Source organism: Tiliqua scincoides, chromosome 4, assembly GCF_035046505.1.
Source record: "Tiliqua scincoides isolate rTilSci1 chromosome 4, rTilSci1.hap2, whole genome shotgun sequence".
Lineage (NCBI taxonomy): Eukaryota > Metazoa > Chordata > Lepidosauria > Squamata > Scincidae > Tiliqua > Tiliqua scincoides.
This window is the reverse complement of record NC_089824.1, coordinates 48,226,841-48,238,188: the sequence shown is the minus strand read 5'-3', so window position 1 is coordinate 48,238,188 and position 11,348 is coordinate 48,226,841. Positions and strand designations below refer to the sequence as shown.

The window sequence follows — 11,348 nt, the reverse complement described above, 5'->3', positions numbered from 1 at the left end:
GGGGGATCCAGGCTTGGAGGGGGGAGAGTAAGCATATTACTATCAGGACTCACCCAGCTTTGCAAGTCTAAAAACAAGTAAAAATTCACCTGACAGCTGAAGCCTCTGTTTTATTCTTTGGGAGGGGTGTGTGCTGCCTTCTGGAGCATTTGTTGAGCTCCGCTTTCATCAGATCGGGACCATGCAGCTAGTCTGGCTGCCTTGCTAGCTAGCCAAGCTAGCTAGGCTAACCTTGCACTCTCCTGTGCCCAACTTGACCAGGAACCAAGGCACGCTTGCCTACTCAGGAGTAAACATGACCATGTAGCTTCCTTTCGCTTTCCATAGGGCTCAATACATTCCTCAGCTTGGATGTTGGGTGTTTTTGGGGGGCTGCTTTCATTGGACAGAAACCATTCTGGTGTCCTTGGATTCCTCTCAGCCTCCCCTTTCCGACGGACTAAGGCAAGTCTGCCTACTCAGGAGTAAACGCGTGATATGGCTCAGTTTCACTTTCCATAGGGCTCCATGCATTTTTTCCTTCCAGTTTTTTGGCCATAACTTTTGAAAGAAAGGAGCTATTCCACTCTGGTTTTTTGCATTGCATTCCGCTGGAAATGCCGCAGCCAAGGGTATATGGCAGGATGGGGTTACTCCTAACCTTCACCATGTTAGCAATGTTGGGGCATTTGTGGTGTCACCCCCCCAAGGGTGGTACCCGGGGCGGACTGCCCCCGTGCTAGCTATGCCACTGATGAAAGGTACCTTACTTTGAGGAAGGCTCAGGACTGCTTCCACCGAGGATTCAGGGTATGCCCCATTGTCATGGCTGCACTGGTGCTGGAGAAGTTGGAATTGGGCCCTTAATTATGGTAACGGATGGTACCTCTTTCATCTCATAGCTCTTTATTCCCACCTTTTACAATGTCCTCCCCTTTCCCCCTTTTTATCTATCTCTATATGTGCCTACATACTTGCCCTCAGTGTTTTGCTAAGTGTGGGTCTGCAGTGGGCAGGTGGATAAGTGAAAATGGTCTCTCCTTCTCCTTGTATGAATGGAACTGTCTTCCAGTCTTTTCAGAAATCCTTAGGATCTGGCTTATCTTTCTATCTAGCTATAAAGAATTGCTATAAAGTTGCTTGGAAATTAACAAGTTACAGATTTACAGTACCTCTTTCCTCTTTTTTTTTAAAAGCTGTATATAATGTGTACAGCACTGTCCCTGAAGAGAAATTTCAGCAAAAGCACATCATATGCAATATGGCTAAAAAATATAAATTCTAAATAGTTTCAGTTCATTTAGTCTGCATAACTGCAACTCATTCGACCGCCCAGCAGCAACAAAGTAATTGAATTACAACTTGTCAATTGTAAACAGTATTTTAAAACAAAACAAAACAGAATGGACAGTTGTAATATTTTTCTAACAAAAATATATGCTTATTGCATAAATTTTCAGACTATAATTCCATTCCAAATATAAATGTATCCTAAAATAAACCACAGTACATTTTAGAATAAGCACAAACTAAAACAAAGCAATTGAGAGAACCACTAGAAAAAGAACAAAAACATGGGGAAAGGAAGCCACAAAAATGGGGAAAAATTGCAGACATTAATTTGCTGAGTAAGCACAGGAGGCTGCAAAGTGCAAATAGGTGAGGAGAAAGGAAGAAAATACCACAAAATTACTGTCAAATCAGAAAGTAATAATCCCTCTTGGCCAAGACATGTTCTATTCCACTAGTCCACTGAAATCACGTATACAACGATTAAACTGTGGTGCAATTGTCCAAAGGAGTTTGTTTTCTGGAAATGACTGAAATTGCACTGGGGCACCTAGAGGCCTGGTGCTGTTTGCCCAGCCTGCCCGGAAGGGCTTGGGGTAGAGGCAGCAAAATCGAGGCAGCTCATTGGTGCCTGATCGATTGGGGCCGTGGCATGGCTGTTGCTGGGGCCAGTGAGATCTCCCCAACTTCAGTCCACACCTTTACCCTTATGTCCAGTTTGAGAGTAGCTGGTCGCTCCATGTGGGGGCTGGGTAGGAATTTCTGGCTGGTAACCTGATTGGCCATGGTTACTGGTTTTTTCATCCACCTTGGACTGGCATTTGGGCATGTGTTATAGATGCAGTTATATAAAGGTTTCCCTCAGTGGGGCAGGTGGCGTTCTGGCTGGGTGGCCAGGAATGGGGGTGGTGTGCATGCTGAGGTAGGCAAGGTCAGGGGGTGAGCCAGGACTGCTCTGACAATGCTTGTCTGGGTTGGTGAGGCTGGCTGGCAAGCCCCCTGACTGGTTAAGCAAGGGCCAGTTCACAGCTGAGCCTGTGCGGGTCAGTGCTGACCAGCTGCCTCGACCCATTGGCTGGCTGGGATAGGCTAACCCTGTTTCTGATTGGGTGATGTCTGGAACCAGAATGTCACATCCATGGGGTCTCAGGGGAGGTAAACAGCAAGTGCCGTTTCCCCCCAAGCTCTTAGTGGCCAGCACGCTTTGGAATTCTTACTAGCTTGATTTTTCCCTGCTGCAGGTTATTTATTCAATAAATTACAATCATCCCAAGCCTCTGTCTCATGTCCTTTTACAGGGGTGCCTGGATTAAAAAAAAAAGAAATTATTACAAGTGTATTGGATGATACGTCTGTCCCCCATGGTTATCTCTGGTATGGACTAATATGACCTGTCCCCCACATGAAACAAAGCAAGAAAAATATGTCAACTGATTGGTGGAAATGCTATTACGGAAAAAGCCTGGCAGCTGTGAGAACTTTTCCCCCCTTTGTCTGAGCCTGTGTGTCATTGACTTGGAAAGGCACACTGTGGGGCAGAACAGTGAGGAGAAGAGAGAACTGGAGTGACACGAGAGTGGAAGAAGAGCACTGAGGAGCAAGCTGCAGGAGACCCTTTGGCTTGTGTCTCATTGGGGGTCTTCTGGGCAAAGCGACCATATACATTGGGCTAACAGCTAAAACGTTTTGTTTTTCAGTGGACCCTCGGTACCTGCAGGGGATTGGTTCCACAACCCTCTGTGGATGCAAAAATCCATGGATGCTGAAATCTGCAGGGGGCCAGGGTTGTGGTGCCACAATAACTTACCCAAAGGCTGCGCTGGGCCCTCTGGAGTTCACGTAGGCCTCCCAGCCTCCTCAGAAGGACAGCTGGATGCAACCAGAAGCCACTTCTAGTTCATGTTGGTGACTTCTGGTCATGTCCTGGAGGTGTTCTGATGTGCAGGGAGCCCGCATGCAACCTCCCTGCTCCTCAGTACACCTCCTGGAAGTGACCAGAAGTGGCCGATGTGAATCGGAAGTGGCTCCTGGTTGCACCCAGGAGACCCCCTGAAGCCCTCTGGGGCACATGCTTGGTATCCACATATGATCAAATCCATGGTGCATACTCGGCATCACTTGGCAGGACAAAGTTCCAAACAACACAGTCCTGGAACGAGCTGGAATCCCTAGCATGTATGCACTGCTGAAACAGAGACGCCTGCGTTGGATCAGTCATGTCGTGAGAATGGATGATGGCCGGATCCCAAAGGATCTCCTCTATGGAGAACTTGTGCAGGGAAAGCGCTCTACAGGTAGACCACAGCTGCGATACAAGCACATCTGCAAGAGGGATCTGAAGGCCTTAGGAGTGGACCTCAACAGGTGGGAAACCCTGGCCTCTGAGCGGTCCGCTTGGAGGCAGGCTGTGCAGCATGGCCTTTCCCAGTTTGAAGAGACACTTGGCCAACAGTCTGAGGCAAAGAGGCAAAGAAGGAAGGCCCATAGCCAGGGAACCAGACCAGGGACAGACTGCACTTGCTCTGGGTGTGGATGGGATTGTCACTCCCGGATAGGCCTTTTTAGCCACACTAGAGGCTGTGCCAGAACCACCATCCAGAGCGCGATACCATAGTCTTCCGAGACTAAAGGTTGCCAACAACCAAATCCATGGATGCTGAGCCTGCGGATAAGGAGGGCCTACTGTATTAGCTTCCAAAGGGTTAGCTATATTAGCCTGTAGCTGCAAAACCAACAAAACCATTTATGGTTACGTATACTTTCATGACCTATAGTCCATCAGATCCAAGAACCGAACTCTGCAGTAGTTTTATACATGGGAAGGGAGAAAAACAACCACCCTCAAAACCAAAAAATCAATTGTAATATTTTTCTTTGTTGTAACAGTCCCAAACTATATCTTTCAAATCCTTAGTTAAATTTAGATTTTTTAGCACAAGAATCAACCGTCACATGGAGACTGAGAAAGGATTTGAAATCTCTTTTTTATTAAATTTCTTTTGAGAAATAGAAGGAGGCCTTGAGAGAGAACTTGAACAGGATTTTAGTAGAAATTTGCTTATTTCTCATTCAAGAACAAAACAAGGATGACGGGGCTCCCAGATTTTTGTAAAAACCAGCAGCAAGGCATGGCACTGGGGGATGGAGGGAAATAATTAATTTCCTGCATACTGCTTTCTTGATATAAATCCCCTCTCCTCCCCAAAGCTCTCATTTGTCCTGGTAGGGAAAGTTTATATGGAATTGTTGGACTTTCTTTTTGGTACAAGTTCAGAAGGGAATTTTCAGTGGGAAAAGGCTCAGGGAGAGAGGATAAACACTCCCCCAGCACTTTCATGACCATCAAAATTGAGGCCTTGGATGGATTCTGTTTTGCAGATCTGGGTTCTGTTTTGCGGGACCTTCACCCTTACCCAGGGGAAAAGAACAAATGTCCTTGTCTCCCGAATAGACGCTGGCTGCTGCCCAGTGTGTATAGGTTGCAATGGCAACCATTTTGGCACCACTGCTCCTCTGTGCACTGGATAGCTCTGGACTGGTTGTAAGTCAGCTTCTGCCACTGCTGCACCTAGTTCCCCAATCTAGAAATGGAAGTATCCCCCAGCGGCCCCTACAGCATTGTGGGGGCTCTAGAGGATGCCTTCATTACTTGGTGAGGATGGAAGGCGCCACCACTGCATACTGTCCCATGGGCTATGGGGTCCCAGTGCAGGACCTCCAACAACCTGGTACCAGCGCTGTCCTGAAATATCAGATGTGGCTATTATGGTCTTACAGAGTTGCAGATGGTGGAAAAAATTAGACTGGGTAAGCACATAGAGATGGTCACCCAAGCAGCCACCCTTCTCTCTCTCTCTCTCTCTCTCTCTCTCTCTCTCTCTCTCTCTCTCTCACACACACACACACACACACACACACACTCAGAAAAACAGACAAAAAGTTTTCAATTCCAAACAAATTATGTGTGTATACACACCTATACACACTTTCCTGGGAGTAAGTCCCATTGAACAGTATGGGGCTTACTTATGAGTAACCATGCATAGGATTTTGTCACTGATAGTGTCACTTAGGCACTTCTGCCTGCCTGGGGGAAAAGATTTCGATAATATCCAAACAAGGCTCTAATTTTCAACCAGCATGCCATGGTACATTGGTATGCTGTGAATGGTCTGCAGGTGTGCCACTGAAGTTTGGGGAAGGGTAATTTTTTAGTAGAGCCATTGGGGGATATGAGACCCCAACCGGAAGTGCAGCATACCTTGTCAATCGTCAAAACATGAATGGTGTGCCCTGACATTTTTAGCTCATTCTCAATGTGCCATGAGATGAAAAAAGTTGAAAATGGCTGCTCTGATCACTGGAAGGATCAAGTATCACTTAGCATTTGTTCACTCTAATAGCTTGTGGTAGAGAAATCTCAGAATATTTTTACTACTTAATGTTTGTGAAGGGCAGTCAGTAAGAATCAACAGGTAGTATTTAAAAAAAAAATTTCAGTGATGTGAAGAGAGGACAGTTATAAAATGAGAATTGTGTCGCAGCAAACCAGTTATCCCTGTCCTTGATTTATAGATACTGGGTGGTACAATAAAGCCTGGTGTTCGTTCCCCAGGAAATGATAACTGCTACAGTATCATGCGAAGAAAGCCACTGTGAATTGGATTGTGAAATGAACGTTTACCAGACTATTTGCAGCATCCATGTGGCCACCTTCTTTATCATTAATGTTGAACAGCAACAGTTTTGAACGAGCGTAATAAATAACCTACTGTCGCTGACTTTGGGTTGTTACCACAGACAGTTTACTTGGCTTTTTCAGCATTTGGAAATGGTATTTCTCACCTCCTCCACACTAGCCTTTTCACCCTCCTGCCAAGTTTTTGAAGGGGAAAAATAACTTCATTTTGGTTTGAGGTGTTTCAAAAGTTATTTGAGGAGAAGCATAGCTGGCTCCTTGCAGGAACATAGAAGTCAGCTATGTCGCTCCATTCTAAACACAGTTGGGGATGAATTGGTACAGACCATGGGAAACAGAAGCCCTGAAATGGTCACATTTTAAGCCGTTTGTCCAGAGTTTGAAAAAGTACGGCACAACTCAGCAGCTCTGTGCATCAGCTTTAAGAAACATGCAGCAGATGAAAAAGGAAACCAACACATCAAACATATATGTAGATAATCTGTCTACATATATGTGACAACAGGGTGATTTCTTTTAAAAACTCACTGAAAAAGTCAGATTTAAATTTGAATGTCCCATATAGATTCAGAATTAGAGTGGGCAGTCAATGTATAAATATTTGAAACTGGATTCACCTTGATCAGTTCACCTTCTCTTAGCCTTTGGGGATGCACAGGTGATAGCTTGACAGGTGAAGATATTAACATTATCTTCTTAGGCTGAAAATCTCATTCTTTACTAATCAGGGATGGGAACTCAAGTCAGGTGACCTGGGTCCAAGTTGCAAAAACATGTTTTTTGCTGACTCGTGTACACTCAAGTCACCTGCATCGTTGACTCCCAAATGCAGCACCTGCCCAGTATGGACTGGCTGATGGACAGTTTTCCAGGCCTACTATTCCTTTAGAAGTTTCGTCGTGGTGGCATCTCTGCTAATAATTGCTACCTGATCAGCAGGGCTTTTTAAAAGACAAAAGTGCATTTCCTGTTATGGATGTATATTTATTAAAATAGTGGTGCCATGATTTCCATTGCTCCAGATCAGTTATCATATTCATGCTGCCTTATTGCACAATCCTATACCTAGGTAACGCCCAGTGTACTGCAGTGGTGTACTGCTTGGGTCACCAGTGCAAAGACAATCCCATCACTGCTGAAGCCCCTTCTTTAGTGGCTACTGCATGGTTGGTAGTGCAGGGGTCAGCCATGAGTCACTGACCACAGGGTTCAGACCAACCATCAGAGCAAGCCTGCCAGCAGAGAGGCAGGAAAAGGAACAGAGAGTTGGGCAGGACAGGTAAAATGGGGTGCAGTCCGTGGCTACTGGATCATGAGCCAGACATGCCCCTAGTGGCTCTGAAGTGCTGTGCCAGCCACAGAGCTGGCGTAGCTCTGAGAAGTCCCACAGGGGGATCTGTGGCCACTCTGTGGAAGCACAAGTGAGCATTACCCTTCTCACCCCTCTTGAGCAGTGTCTCCACTGGAATAGCAAGTTGCATTAGCAGCAACTGTTACCCTGCACATGCTTGATCTCGTCTGATCTCGGAAGCTAAGCAGGGTCAGGCCCGGTTAGTACTTGGATGGGAGACCGCCTGGGAATACCGAGTGCTGTAGGTTTATACCATAGTTCTTTCGAGACTGAAGGTTGCCAACCATTTGGTGAACATTGTGCTAATGGCCCTGAGCTCTCTGTGTTGTGGCTCTAAAACCTAAAACCATCTAAAACCATCTCTCAAATGGGAACAGTGACAATATCCTTGCAAAGGTGAATAAAGGTTGGTTGGTCAACTGTACAGATGTGGGGGAAAAAAATACAGTGGGCCCTCTGTACCCATGGGTTTGACACGTGCAGATTTTACTCAATGCGGGTGCTGACCTGCACTGGAGGGCCTCACATGGCTTCCTGGATGTGACAAGAAGTGCCTTCCAGTCACAACTGGGAGGTCCTTCAAGGGCTTTCTGCAGATTTAATTATCCACAGAAATCAGTATCAGCAGGAGGTTCTGGAATGGATCTCCGTAAATACTGAGGGCCTACTATAAGTCATTTGCATAATCAAAGTTTTTCCTCTTAGCCAGCAGTTATTTTTCATTGCGATCATGCTCCCACAGGGGACAAAGCATTGACAGCATTGTTCTGTAGGGCTCCAGAGAGGGGACACCTGGACTGAAGATGGTTGCTGTGTCCTGCAACTGAATAACAAGGCTTACAGCGTTCCATCTTCTGTGGGGAGAAAAAGAACTGAACCACTGTGGGGATTATCATCAGCCAAGTGAAGGGGGAAGAGGAAAACTAGGATCAGGGCAGGAGGAGTGGTTGCTGCCTTTTCTCCCATTAGAATGAGAGTGTTAAAGGCAGGAACCGATCTCCAGCTGCCTCACCTGGCAGCCCTACAGAGTGAGGCTCCATATGGGTCTGGATGGGTATCCTTCCTTTGACTGTTGTAAGTTATAGCTAAGCTAGAACAGTTCCCCCAAAACCTATTTGCCTTTTTGTTTGTGTGGCTTGCCATTCTCACTCATGATGTGACCTGCGTGGTACCATTTGCTCAGGCTTGTGTTTAATCTGGGAAGACCCAGAAGTGATACAAATAGCACACCTTTGACTGCCTGTGTGCTCAGGCATGCAAAAACTCTAGAGAGGCATCTTTAATCCCCCCCCCCCCCGGACAAACCTTAAAACTCCAGCTCCTCTACAGGGAAGAATAGCAGCTGCAGAAGGAAAGAGAAATCATGGGGCCTTTCACATGAAGATTGGAGGGTGGTGGCTACTGCCAAAAATGTTGCTGGGGAAAGGAAATAGATGATTGCTGTAGGACAAACTCATGCATATGAGATATGTTGCTAAGGTAATGCTATGTGCCTGTGCTAGTTGTCATCTGTTCTTTGTACAGTACTTTAAAAACTACTTTAAATGTACTTTTTACTTTTGTTCTTCATGCTTTAAGTCCACCACCCCCCCAATTTTAGCAAAGTTCTATTTAGGGAACTTTAACGAACAGCAGCACTAAGTAGCCCATGGCAGTGAAATAATGCAGGCTTCACATTGTGCCCCTCTTTTTCTTGCGATGAGGAAGTCCCTTGTTTTCCTCCTCTGTGTTCCATTCCTTCCCCTGGCTGAAATATATCAGAGCCTGCTGGTGAGTCTGGTCGTAACTGTGGTGGCTGTCGATTTCAAGGGGTGGGCTGCGGGGGGCGAGAGAGCAGAGGGAGTAAAATAAGTGTCAAGGAATTCATTGTCTGTCCTCCACCTGTTGTTATTCTGGTCCCAATCAACCTGCTAGCCAGGCTGGAGCCAGTGGCCATCTGGAAACACTGCTCTGTTTATAAACTTGGCATGAAGCAGCACTCCCGGGCCCTGACCTCCCACACAAATCTGGAAACAATTAGAGCAAGATGATAGGCAGGCAGGGAGAGCAAGAGAGAGAGAGAGCACAAGCAGGATTGAGAGGAGGCTGTAAGGGAGAGAAGAACAGAGAGTTCCCCTGGTTTAACCTAAGAGAGGATTGTGGATGTTTCTGAGATTGGACCATTCATCGGTATTTTTTTCTGCCAAAAGATTACCCCACAATTTAAAGATAATGATGGCTCTTTTTCTGCTTTAATCTGGCTTTCCTAAATTGCTTTTCCTATTTATTAGTTCCAAAATTTTCACTTGCACAACTGAGGAACGGAGAGAAGTAGGTTCAGACCGCAACCACAACTGCGAATGAAGGCAATCTTTCTGCAAACCAGATCATACGATACTGTTCCCACTCATTTTTACCAGCAGTAAAATCTACCACCCAGCACGCTCATATATTTGTGCATTTTCCATAGGGGGAACAGCTTTCTCGTCTGAGCTTGTAATCGTGGGGTGATGGAGAAGGGGATCCCTTTGTGAAGGCCTACTGGCTGGCAAGTGCTGTTCACTGCAAAACCTGAGTCTGTTCCCCCCAAAAGCCATTCAGATGTAGCTCAGGCCCTGCCTGGTGAAGGATCAGTAATAGGCAGGTAGGCCACTCGCCAGACATAAATCGGATTCAGTGGAGCCTCAGAGGGAAGAAGGAGGAGGAACCCTTAAAGAGAACAAATCAGGCACTTCCCTTTCTAGAATAAATTGTACAAGTACTGTAACTCTGTTCTTCCTGAGTAATTTCACCATGGCAAGAACAGATGCCAGCATGTTACTTCATTTCTCACAGTTTGTCCATTTAGTGGAACCAAAAAGAGAGTGCCAGATGAGATGAGTGTACAATTGACTCCTGTTTGCATGAATGAAGGAGAGTTAGTGGGGCTGTTGCCTAGATGCCAGAATAGCTTTGGAACTGCCCGCCACTCATGTTAAATTTAGGACCATTAGCGATCAGCAGTAAGTTCTTTGGCAGCAAGTTCAATTTGTTCTAACAGGGAACCAGAGGCATTTCTGAGTGACTCTGATGGAAAGAACAGGAACTGGAAGCACTGTTTCTGTTCTTCAGTGCTCTGGCATCCAAACCTGTAGAGGGTGTGTGTGTGTATTTCAGTCTACGCAGGTCAATACCGACTTGACACTATGAGCACATTAGGCGCAATCCTAACTAACTTCCCAGCATTGACATAGCTGTGCCAATGTGGTGTGCATTGCATCCTGAAGTGGGGAGGCAGTCAAGGGGCCCCCTCAAGGCAAGGGCATGTTTGTTACCTTAACTTAGGCCTGCATTGCGGCTAAGTCAGTGCTGGAAAGTGGGTTAGGATTGCGCTGACTGTCTCTGAATGTCTGACTTCACAGTCTCACAGTCATTATGAGAATGTCTCAAGGAAAAAAAGTGTAGTGTGTGCTTGGAGAAACATTGTATTGTCCAACCTAGAATGCCCTCTGGATGTGATCCTAAGCTGCTGAAGAATGGGGAAGGTAGCACTTGCATCTCTCACTGTGATTCTGCACAATCACTGTGATTGTGAGCTAATTTACAAATTCAGGAAACAAAAAATTGGTTCCCTTCTGTGACTGTGCCGTTTCAGACTAAAGCTCCCTCACACACAAAAGCAGCAGTTCAGCGGGAAAAGATAAGACTGAAAACCTTCTCCTGACATGCTGGCTTTCTACAGGTAGAGATTTTTTTTTTTTTTAACATGATATAACATTTAATAAATAGATCTCCCACCTGCATTCTGAAATGGTACAGTCTCAGAGGGACTTTGCTGCTTCCTTCTTCTGAATGTGTAACTTTGCCTTTAGTTTCGACAATTAAATTTCAGAAATTTTTGCATGGAATTACATTGATTACATCATGAAAAGGTAGTTACTTTGGTAGAGTAAATGGAGAAAGGGGCTGGGGTTTTGGGCCATGATCTGGAGACCTGAGTTCAAATCCATACTCGGCCATGAAACTTACTGTGTGACCTTGGACCTGTTGCTATCTCTCAACCTAGGCTAC

At 45.8% G+C, this 11,348-nt stretch overlaps 1 pseudogene; it reads left to right on the top strand.

Moving 5' to 3' along the window:
* Positions 1 to 7,447: 7,447 nt before the first annotated feature.
* Positions 7,448 to 7,567, top strand: LOC136649871 (5S ribosomal RNA; annotated as a pseudogene).
* The last annotated feature ends 3,781 nt before the right edge of the window (positions 7,568 to 11,348 follow it).